Source organism: Schistocerca cancellata, chromosome 1 (assembly GCF_023864275.1).
Source record: "Schistocerca cancellata isolate TAMUIC-IGC-003103 chromosome 1, iqSchCanc2.1, whole genome shotgun sequence".
NCBI classification, from domain to species: Eukaryota; Metazoa; Arthropoda; class Insecta; order Orthoptera; family Acrididae; genus Schistocerca; species Schistocerca cancellata.
Window position 1 is genome coordinate 1,119,759,140 of NC_064626.1, and position 12,728 is coordinate 1,119,771,867.

A 12,728-nucleotide genomic window follows, 5' to 3' on the forward strand; every position below is an offset into this window, starting at 1 on the left:
ATTTAATGCAGGACCTCAATATTTTTACTGTGTGTTACATGATGCTAATAGAGTCAACTGTACTAAAATCTACTTTATCCATTTTATAGGTTTTAAGAAATACTTTTTTAAATTTATTAATGAAAAATATTAATTTTTTTCTGCAGAAATTATTTTTTTTGTGAACTTCCTAATGGGGGAATATTAATGAACATAGTACCAGAGGTGGCTTTTTATGTTATGCAGAGTCTCTGAAAATTTCATTCATTTATCTATGATAGTTTCTGATATAATGAGACATATGTACTGAAAATTTTAGTTTGCGGGAAATTGACTCTAAAGAAAAACTTTGGAAATTTTTTTACTTATAGTTAATTAAAACTGACCTGCTGCATATGATGATCCTTCTTTCACCTCTAGCAGGTCTTCCAGCTTCTTTTTCACCTTTCTGGATGTTTGTCGTGCTTTCTTGGCCATATTAGATGCAAACCTGTCTGCATCAGCTATCCTCATGTTATGCCAATGTTGCATCCCAATTATCGTATTTTCACCAGGATTAATTCCCAGCTTTTTCAGTACCCAACACTTTCCAATATTACCACAATTGAATGTAATAACAGCATCATGAACTCCTAGTTTCATTGTATGCAAGCCTGCAAATTCAGTTTTAGGAAGGCAGTTCCAAATTATGCTGTTGAAACATTCATTTGGGTTCTGTGTCTGCCCATGCAGACATTTCCTTAGAAGGTCAGGATGAGCGAAGTCTCTGAAAATAGATTTAATTGTTGTAATAACAGCAACAGGAAGAGCCCTATTGTATTTGCTCCACGAATTTTCTCCTGATGGACACAATCCTTGACATGGCTTATCATTAGTAGAGGACTTCTGGAAGAATATGGCCCAAACATCTCTCTTCATTCCCTCCAGATTTTCTTTATTTCTCCTAATTGCCGGTCCATAGTATACCTGCAAGTTTTATATTTCAGTTTTAGTTAACCGACCCGACCCTGTCCGGTCAACAATTTTCCATCTTCTGATTTTTTTCCTCTCATATCAACAGTTAGTTTTCTCAGCCTTGTTCCCAAACGTTTTTGGACATGGCTAATAATGGCATCTCCACGTGGCATAGAGTTCACCACATTGTCATATGCCTTACTGTCACCATCATCCAAATATTTGGTGTACCGTACACCTCTTGTTTCTACGAAGCGATGAAATATTTGTTGTACTCCATGAAATTCCATACCACCACTTGCTCCTCTACAATTAACCACACAGTTGTGTTCTTTATGTTCATTGACTTTACAATATTTGTAATATTTAGACATTATCTCCACATCTAACACTTTACCGGTGTCTACGCTCGTGGTAATCACTACTCCGTTCAGAGAAGTAAGTCCTCTTTTCTGCCAACTTCCATCAAGTGCAACTGCAATATCCAAACATGCATCATTTTCTTCCACTGCTTCCCTAGCAGCCAGTTTCACGCCTTCCATACTGACCTCACATACAGCTTTCTCTAATATTGCAGTCAGTTTTTCAAATTTATTTGGTGGTTGATGTAAGTTCATCACTGAACAAAATGTTCTCCCAGCTGCCATGCCCTTGCCATTGGATCGTAAGGCATAAACTAATCTAGTATTGATTTCATAAGGACCACTTGCATCTGGTTTTGAAGAACTCGTAAATGAAATCGCAGCTGAGCATTTAGTGAAAATTAAATCCAAAGCAATTGCTAGGCCTTTTCTCCCACAGGCACTCTCACAAATTTTCACACTCTGTGACTCACCACACTGTCTACATAGCACAAATTTAGAAATTACATCTCATAATATTCTCAAATTTATAATAATGTTACTGCACCCCTTGTCACTTAAACAGTAAATTCGTTGTAACTCTCTCGAAATGGTGAGAGCTTCTTTGATGATACACTTGTTGAAGAATTACATTTAGAAACAACGTTGCTAGGCGACAAAACCTCTTGTACAGAAAGCTTTCTAAACTTGTTTCCTCTAAATTGTCGTTTCTTGAAAATGCCTTTACGTTTCGTCATCTTCAATAAACACAACAAAACACACGTAAACAAGCACTGCAAACGTAAGTATAACAACTACTCACAATCACACTTGAACAAAAGTAACCTCTTGTTTGAAAGCGTGTTGTTTACAAACACCAGAAACAAAAGAATACCGACCGTTGCATTCCAAGGGTAGCCAACACACTCGGGAGTAAAAAAGAAAATTACTAACGTGCAATGTAGGGGATATAAAGATCTAAAATATGTGCAGAAAAGTGGGTGACAGAAAAGTGGGTGACAGAAAAGTGGGTGACAGAAAAGTGGGCGTGGCACATAAGCACACGTGGTAGGGAAATGCTCTTTAAATGTTCGAAAAAAAATTTTTTTCCAGTAAAATCCTTTTCAGAGTACTTAAATAAAACCTTAATCTTTCGAAATATGATGATTTTTTCGACCTGAACCACGGTGTGGTCCCCTTAAGTGATTAACATTGCAAGATCACAGGTTAATGTAGACACGAGGTAAGGCATCGCAAATATGCAGTGCTGGTACATTAATAACCTGTGTATCCGCCAGAATGTTGAATGCAAGCATGCAAGCGTGCATGCATTGTGTTGTACAGCAGCCGGACGTCAGTTTTTGGGATGGAGTTCCATGCATGCTGTCGGTCAACAAAGGGACGGTTAATGCTGATTGTGGATGACGCTGAAGTTGTCATCCGATGATCTCTCATATGTGCTCGATTGGAGAGAGATGTGGTGATTGAGCAGGCCAAGGCAACATGTCGACGTTCTGTAGAGTATGTTGGGTTACAACAGAGGTATGTGGGCGAACGCTATGTAGTTGGTAAAACATCCCCTGTAATGCTGTTCATGAATGGCAGCACAACAGGTCGAATCTCCAGATTGACGCATAAATTTGCAGTCAGGGAGCGAGAGTTCTCCTGCTGTGATACGAAATCGCACCCCAGACCGTAACTCCAAGTGTAGGTCCAGTGTGTCTAGCAAACAGGTTGGTTTCAGGCCCTTAACTGGCCTAAGCAACATATGGCCTTCACTGGCACCGAGCCAGAATTAGCTTCCATCAGACCTCCACCCTCCTCTCCAGTGAGTTCTCGTTTGACACCACTCAAGTCGCAAATGGCGGCGGTTTGGGGGTCAGTGGAATGCACACTATAGGGTGTCTGGCTCGGAACTGTTCTCGAAGTAGCTGATTTGTAACAGTTCGTTGTGTTACTGTGATGCCAGCTGCTGCTCAGATTGCCGCTGCAGGTTCAATACGATGCGCCAGAGCCATTCGCCAAACACGATGGTCTTCCCTCTCGGTAGTGCTGTCCAGGGTCCTGTCTTCTTGTGACAGTACGTTCTCGTGACCACCGCTGTCAGCAATCACGTACAGCGGTTACATTCCTGCCAAGTCTTTCTCTAATAACGCAGAAGAAACATCCAGCTTCTCTTTATTACACGCCCTCAGCAAGGTGTTGATAATTGCTGCGTCTTTGTCTCCCTAAAGGCGTGCTTCAACTATCATCAGCTCGCCACGTCCAATCTCAGAGGTAACTAATGATAACGACCGTTACAGTGATACTTATTGCAGAAGTGGCCAACATTTCGGCACACGGGCCGTGCCCGCGACCAAGTATCAAAGCACTCAGTCTCACTTCACATTTATACCTACCCCCTCCCCCTCCCCCCACCCCCACCCCCACCTCGCAGCGCTGTCTGAGCGTGAGAAGTGGGAAGAGAGGAAAACAGCGAACACGCCGCACTGAAATAGCAGCACAGTCGTACTGTATGTGACTTGGTCTTATATTTCCCACTTCTCAGCAACAGCCGGCCGGTGTGGTCGAGCCGTTCTAGGCACTACAGTCTGGAACCGCGCGACCGCTATAGTCGCAGGTTCGAATCCTGCCTCGGTCATGGATGTGTGTGATGTCCTTAGGTTAGTTAGGTTTAAGTACTTCTAAGTTCTAGAGGACTGATGGCCTCAGAAGTTAAGTCCCATAGTGCTCAGAGCCATTTGAACCATTTTATCAACAACATAGGCCACGAACAAATGAAGCGTTCAGTATTAATTAATTATTTTTGGCGCCCTGAACTATAATATAACTTTCATCTGGTACAAACTGTTGGCATATGGACAGACGCAGACAATTTCACAGAGTTTTGCACTCAAATTGCCACGTAATTGTGACTTATTTTGTTTCATAATCGAGGAAAGGTCTTTCACACAAATATATCGACCAAAGTATTGCAGCACTTTCCAACCTCGTTATGCAGACTTGGAGCACCTACCTGAGAAAAGCAATGTTGACGTCCTGGACGGTTTTAACGTAAAAAAAATTGTAATTGAAACTGGAATTACTTTGCAGGTCAATCAGTTACATCAGCACATGCTTTCAACTGATACAGAAAACTGTCTCGAAAACAGCTCGAAAACAGGTGTAAGATTAACAATGTCCTCAAAGACTTTATACAACTAGTAATTCCTGCAAGGCTGCAATGAGTACTTCAAACCTCGTGCTTCCTCCAAAACCAGTGATTTTAAGGAATTGAATTGGCTTTGTCAGCGTGCGTCACTTCTACAATGCGATTTTCTTTTTACATGCATCTCCATCAAAGTAGAAAGAAGTTACCTTGCAATGTCTTACTGTGGGCAGTGCACAGCGAAGTCGACTTAAATTGCAAAGTCTGCAATCCATTCCGGATTTTGGCTCCTGCACTCCTGTTTTTTCTTTATAAAGTCAACAATAGCGAGGTTTAAATTGAAAAATTGTTCCAGGTAATCCCCTTGACTTAACCAATGCACTTTACACGAATACACTGTATGAAGTTGAATGAAACGTTCTCGGTTTTCAAGCGACGTCAATTCGAATAAAATCCTCGAGCTTTCAGTGACCATCTCTGCCATCGTCGTCTGGAGTTCACTGACTGCCGGGGCTGCTACGGTTCCTCGCTTATATAGGCATGATGACATCATCAGCAGCCAATCAGATAGACCCAATGTGGCGCGCGCGGGCGTAAGTCGATCCGGGCAGCTAGCGGAGCTATTGGCCGTGGCAGCACCGGTGACGTCAGGTGGCGCCAGGGGCAGGCGCCACGTTTGAAACTGCCGCTCCCGTGTCGCGCATCTGTCTTTGCTTTCTTTCGATGTCCAACGCCCGCCCCCATGCCCTGCTGAGTGTGTATCCCTGGTCTCTGTTGAAACTGTTGTTGCTTAAACGAATCTCGGCCGCTTCCTTTATAACAGAGTCCCAATATGTAGATGCAGGAGCCAACACTTTCGTATTTTCGAACTGTATGTTATGTCCGTTTTCCAGGCAATGCTCCGCTATGGCCGACTTGTCAATCTCCCTTTGTTTTATATGGCGCTTGTGCTCAGTACATTGCTCCGCAACCGTGCGAATTGATTTTCCGATATATATGATGCCACATTCACAGGGTACACCCTACACGCCGGACACTCGAACAGCAATGTCGTCCTTAACAGGGCGCAACATATCTCGTATCTTGGGGGCGGGCCGGAACACTGGTCGTAGACTGTGTTTCTGCAGCAGACGTCCTAACTTGCTGCTAGTTGTTCCACAGTATGCCAGGAATGCAGTCCGTTTGGCCTCTTCTACTGATTCCCCAGGTGTCTTTCGTCGGCGGCCCTTGAAAGCGCTTGCGGTCTTCTTTGCTGTATCCATTTTACCCGAAAAGACGTTTTAAGTTCTGCAATTCAGACTGTAGGTGGTCGTCGTCAGAGATAATCTTGGCTCTATGAACCAACGTGTTCAGGACAGCTTTCTTGTGTACAGGGTGGTGGAAACTGTTGGCGTTCAAGTACCGATCAGTGTGTGTTGGTTTCCGGTGCACTGAATGACCAAGCTGGCCTCCTGCGTTCCGCTCCAAAAAAGCATCCAAGAATGGTAGCTTGCCGTGCTTCTCCATCTCGACAGTAAATTTAATTTCGGGATGGACACCATTCATATGCTGGAGGAACTGCTGTAGTGTGTCTTCACCATGAGGCCATAACCGGAAGGCATCATCAACGTATCGTAGAAAGCAAGACTGCCGTAATGTCGCAGTTTGCAGAGCCTGCTCCTCAAAGTGCCCCATGAAGAAATTTGCGACTGCTGGAGACAGTGGTGATCCCATGGCTGTGCCGTCCGTCATCTCATAATATTCATCGCAGTACATAAAGTACGTTCTCGTTAGGACGTGACGGAACAACTTAATGATTCCAGAGGGAAAATGTTGGGCCAAAAGATCCAGCGTATCTTGTATTGGCACTCTCATAAAAAGTGACACAACGTCCAGGCTAACCATTAGGTCGTTTGGGCCTATCTTCATTCTCTTGAGTGTCATCCTGCCAGATGTTTAGCAAGTCTGTAGGTGGTCGAACTGATTGCACTAACAATGGGCCTCAGAGGAACACTTCCCTTGTGTATCTTTGGTGATCCATAAAGGCTGAGAGGTCTGGCGACACGAGGCCTGATATGGCCTCTTGGTGAAGATACACTACAGCAGTTCCTCGAGTACATGAATGGTGTCCATCCCAACATTAAATTTACTATCGAGTTGTAGAAGCACGGCAAGCTACCATTCTTGGATGTTTTGTTTGAGCGGCAGGCAGGAGGCCAGCTTGGTCATTCAGTGTACCGGAAACCAACACAAACTGATCGGTACTTGAACACCAATAGTTTCCACCACGCTGTACACAAGAAAGCTGTCCTGAACACGTTGGTTCATAGAGCCAAGATTATCTCTGACGACGACCACCTACAGTCTGAATTGCAGAACTTAAAAAGTGTTTTCGGGGGAAATGGATACAGCAAAATAGACATCGCAAACGCTTTCAAGGGCCGCCGACGAAAGACACCTGGGGGGATCAGTAGAAGAGGCCAAACGGACTGCATTCCTGGCATACTGTGGAGCAACTAGCAGCAAGTTAGGACATCTACAGCAGAAACACAGTCTACGACCAGTGTTCCGGCCCGCCCCCAAGATACGAGATATGTTGCGCCCTGTTAAGGACGACATTGCTGTTCGAGTGTCCGGCGTGTATGGTGTACCCTGTGAATGTGGCAGCATGTATGTTGGACAAACAATTCGCACGGTTGCGGAGCGTTGTACTGAGCACAAGCGCCATATAAACCAAAGGGAGATTGACAAGTCGGTCATAGCGGAGCTTTGCCTAGAAACGGACATAAAATACAGTTCGAAAATACAAAAGTGTTGGCTCATGCGTCTACATATTGGGACTCCATTATAAAGGAAGTGGCCGAGATTGGTTTTAACAACAACAATTTCAACAGAGACCAGGGATACACACTCAGGAGGGCATGGGGGCGGGCGTTGGACGTCGAAAGAAAGCAAAGACAGCGCGACACGGGAGCGGCAGTTTCAAACGCGGCGCCTGCCCCTGGCGCCACCTGACGTCACCGGTGCTGCCACGGCCAATAGCTCCGCTAGCTGCCCGGGTCGACTTACGCGCGCGCGCGCGCCACATTGGGTCTATCTGATTGGCTGCTGATGAGGTCATCATGCCTATATAAGCGAGAAACCGTAGCAACCCCCCTCCCCCCCGCCCGTCTCCAGGGCCTCCTTTTTCCTCTCCCCTTCTTCTCCCAGAGCGGATTTTCCTCCTCCCCCCCCATGAGACCCTGCACCCCATCCTTGACTCTTTCCCTCCCACATCCCTCCCTCTCTACTTGGCCCTGTTTGGCGCGCCCCCCGCCCAGCTTCCCCTCTCTCTTCCCCTCCCTCCCTTCTTCCGGTCTCCCTCATCTCCTTGCGCCTGGCAGATCCTCTGTTTTGATCATCGTCAGTGTGCCACGTCAGTGTTGTGTTTAGTGCTGTTTCTCCTGTGCGTCGAGAGGCGTGATTTTAATTGTGTGCTGACCTTGTACTTAGTGATACTGTCAGTATTTGTTATGTGCTACGCCATCCGTCGATACTTTTATGATCCGGTCATACTGCACCTTGTGTTCCTTTAATTGTCCCAGTGTGTGGTTTTTTGTGTGCGCCACTTTTTTACGGTTTTTATCTCTATTTTACAATCGCCCCTTTTTTGTCTATTGTCGCCCATGATGTTCCCCTTTTTTATATCTACGTTCACCATGTTTTCTCCTTTGTTATCTTTAAATGTATTCTATTGTTTGTTCTATGTCTTTCGGCTGAAGAGCAGCGCATATGCTGCTGCCAGCCCGCTCCGATGGGGAATTGAAATGCAATAAAGGAAAAAAAAAGCGGGTCCTGCAGTCAGTGCAGTCCTGGATACGACGGCGGACATGGTCATCGAAAGCTCGAGGATTTTATTCGAATTGACGCGGCTTGAAAACCGAGAACGTTTTATTCATACATGCCGTCATGAAAGACTCCGAGGACACTATATGAAGTTTCCATACTGTTTGTTCATTTCCGTTGAAAAATGTTGTAACTGAAAACGGAATAATAGATACGAAATTGGAAATTTTAATCTTGATACCACAAATTTCTTCAAGTGCTCAATGCCTGCAAATTTAGCACAAAGTGCTTCTTGATGTACAGAAAAATGAATCCTGTCTGTCGATCGCTATTATTTTTTTATCTTTCATTCTCATCTAAAAGTTTAAATTCTTTCTACATGGTACTATAACGTCGTTTCGTAGCAAATAACTGAGAATTCTCATCCCTCCTTTCTGCCATTCCCATTCATTTTAAAGGATTGTGACGATCGATCGGTAGACTGTCTTTTTTAAAATACAAACAGCCGCTGGATCTTTGAACGTCCTTCACACCACGAACAAATTGCAAAGGTTAAACAGCACCGACATAACGATTATGCCAAACTCAGAGAACATTGCCGGCCGCTAAAAGCCGCACTGCAGTGCTAAATGAAATGTCGCGCTGTTTCGGGAACTGAACTTCCGCACACGGCCCGCACACACTGCACGCCTGATGTTTGGCATGCCGTGGCCGACTCTGATCTAAAGCTAATTTGATTTGCATTCTCATAGTGACGCTGATAGTGGCACTCTCATGCAACTGACGCGAAATTTTAATTGACATCGTCTTTCAGACGTAGAAAGACGCCTACCAACTTTCGTTTATGTCGAACCTCTCCTTGATGCAGTGAATTTTTTTCCCGTCAGTATATTTAAATGCATTTGCAATGTGAGACTTGATCACAAATGTTTACTAAACATTTTAAAAGTCAGTTTTCTTCTATTCACTTGCTTTATTACAACAGCCTTAACTTACTTTCAAATTCCTTGTTACAAATTTATGATGACCGTCTCTATAATGTACAATCACGAATCTACGGTACTTTCGAATCAAAATTTATACCATAACAGTCGATCAGTGCATACCACCCGGGCTCTTGAGATGTCAGTACCGGAAAACAAACAACAAAACATTCCACCCTCACACATCCTCTAATCCCGCAGTGGCAGCGATATTTACTCCTCTGTCTCTGGGATAAGTGGCTAACTTTTCTTAGCTCACATCCCAATTCACCAACGTCAATCAAAATTAAGCCCATTAAAATATTACTGTCTCTGCAAGTATTATTTCTTACTGACAAGGAAAATATCAATCTTAAGGAACTCTTAACATTAGATTAGGGCCGCGCGCTGCGGCCGCGCGGTTTGAGGCGCCCTGTCACGGACTGCGCGGCCACTACCGCCGGAGGTTCGAGTTATCCCTCGGGCATGGGTGTTTGTGTTGTTCTTACCATAAGTTACTTTAAGTAGTGTGTAAGTCTAGGGGCCGATGACCTAAGCAGTTTGGTCCCTTAGGAATTTACTCACATTTGAATATTTTTGGATTGCTCGATGTATACAGGGTGTTCGGAAAGTCCCGCTACAAAATTCTAGGACTTGAGGAGATGAGTGAGTACATAATATTCTGAATAGAAACTCATGTCCAGAAATGTACCGTTTTCGTTCTGCAACGATTTCAGTTCGGATGTGTAACACGTCCACGTCTGCTGAGGGAAAGAGAATAGTGTCAGAGCTGCTTGTCCTAGTATGCCATAGGGTAGACAGGATGACGTGTACTACATCAGACCGTCACCTGATGTCACTTAGCGTCTACCTTGTTGAGAGACCTAGCCTATTCAATACCAGTGCGTTTCGCCGGCCGGTGTCGCCGTGCGGTTAAAGGCGCTTCAGTCTGGAACCGCGTGACCGCTACGGTCGCAGGTTCGAATCCTGCCTCGGACATGGATGTGTGTGATGTCCTTAGGTTAGTTAGGTTTAATTAGTTCTAAGTTCTAGGCGACTGATGACCTCAGAAGTTAAGTCGCATAGTGCTCAGAGCCATTTGAACCAGTGCGTTTCCAATACAGTTAACGTAATGTTTAAGTGTTAAGACAAACAAATGTTCTTAAATGGTAAATGGGTGTTTCGTCATGTTTCCTTTCCAATTGTTACCTAATACTTGTACCACGTCACGCCTAGTTCAATTCCTCAACCAGAAGTGCATGAGCTAAACGCGCCAGCCGATGTGGCCGAGTGGTTCTAGGCGCTTCAGTCTGGAACCGCACGACCCTTACGGTTGCAGGTTCGAATCCTGTCTCGGGCATGGATGTGTGTGATGTCCTTAAGTTAGTTAGGTTTAAGTAGTTCTAAGTTCTAGGGGACTGATGACCTCAGATGTTAAGTCCCATAGTGCTGAGAGCCATTCGAACCATTTTGATGAGCTAAACATCTGAATTGAAACCGTTGTGGAACGGAAACGGTACGTTCCCGGACACTGGCTCCCATTCAAAACGTTATGTACTCACTCCCCTACACAAGTCCTAGAAATTTTCAGCGGGAATTTGCGACGACCTTATACTAATTACAAAATAGGTCGGAGATCCATGGGCCGCACGAACGGTTGATTCGGGCTACATGCAGCTCGCGGGCCGCAGATTGATTATTCATCTAGGAGAATAATCACTCTGCGCAGTTCGACGAAATCTGGGTAGTTTATCTCGATTCAGTATCGCACCGGCACTTCTTAAAGAAAACACTTTAACTAATCACGTCTCCAGCTCGACTGAGAAATCATTGACAAGCAAAACGTCTCTTGGTAACAAGGACGCAGAGTATTCGAGCACGACCGCCGTAGTGAAAGTTATGATAAACCGACTGTCAAGGGTATTAATTTTTAATTGTTGACCAAACCATGAACACATTCTTAGTTTACAGACTCTCCTTGTCACTTTATAATACAGTCTTCATTTGTTTTCGATGAGGTTGCGATACCGAGCCCTCACGGGATAGCGATAGCAAGTATGTTTTCAATTAACCGTTAGAATTAACTAGAGGAAGTGATCAAAGCTGAAGCTGAATTTAACTACGCTAATATATGAGGCGTTGGCATGGGGAAAGGAGTAACTCCTGCAAAGCAAATTTGATAGCAGAAGCAAGAAACAGTTTTGTCACTACGAAATACGAAATCGTGCTTACAAAATGGTTACTGAAACTCCAAATTAACTTTGCAAAAAAGTATATTTGCAGAAAGCTGTCCCATTTGTAAAAGAAATATAATTTTAGTGGACGAACATTGCGGTAAAGTGCATGATATTTGATGTCCATGTAGTCCATCATCGCCAAGAAATCTTCTATCCAGCTGGTCATAGAGAATAGATTTACCCTTTTGTGCACTCTCCACGGTTCCATTTCATTGAACGAATCTTCCATTTCTATTATGGGCAGCTCATGCCTCACAACCCAAGAAGCAGAACTGATCTTCACTGGTGACGTATGCAATAATTTATCGCAAACCGAGGTAAAATCATAGAAACCTTATTCCGTCGTCTTTACAGCACTGAATGATTGCACAGTCTTTGTTTCTCTAATCATATCAGCTATTTCCTCAGAAGTCATTGGTTGTGAAATCATTTTTCTTTTCTGTTGTGCCGAAATCTCGGCCACAAGGCGTGTACAAATGCCCCGACACTAAATTTCGAACTGACATTGTTAACTGCGTTGGTTAAGGCCTACAAAAGAACCCGATTTTTATTTTGACTGGCGCAGTTGTCACACCACACAGTCAGAGTCAGTGACATATACTTGTCTTCTGCTCAAAGCATGATCGTCGATTTTACACAGCCTTCTTTATTTTATCTGAACTATATTGATTAAACCATAAAGAATATTACCTTGATTTATGCAATTTGGGTTCCAAGGCTCTGAGTGCAGCTGCTGTACGTCATTCTCTTCAAAATTATGGCAGTTATATTTGTATTTCCAAGTAGCTTGCACAAACGAAGTATACAAATCGGTTAGGCCGTAATAAAACACGTAAATACACTCCTGGAAATGGAAAAAAGAACACATTGACACCGGTGTGTCAGACCCACCATACTTGCTCCGGACACTTGGAGAGGGCTGTACAAGCAATGATCACACGCACGGCACAGCGGACACACCAGAAACCGCGGTGTTGGCCGTCGAATGGCGCTAGCTGCGCAGCATTTGTGCACCGCCGCCGTCAGTGTCAGCCAGTTTGCCGTGGCATACGGAGCTCCATCGCAGTCTTTAACACTGGTAGCATGCCGCGACAGCTTGGACGTGAACCGTATGTGCAGTTGACGGACTTCGAGCGAGGGCGTATAGTGGGCATGCGGGAGGCCGGGTGGACGTACCCCCGAATTGCTCAACACGTGGGGCGTGAGGTCTCCACAGTACATCGATGTTGTCGCCAGTGGTCGGCGGAAGGTGCACGTGCCCGTCGACCTGAGACCGGACCGCAGCGACGCACGGATGCACGCC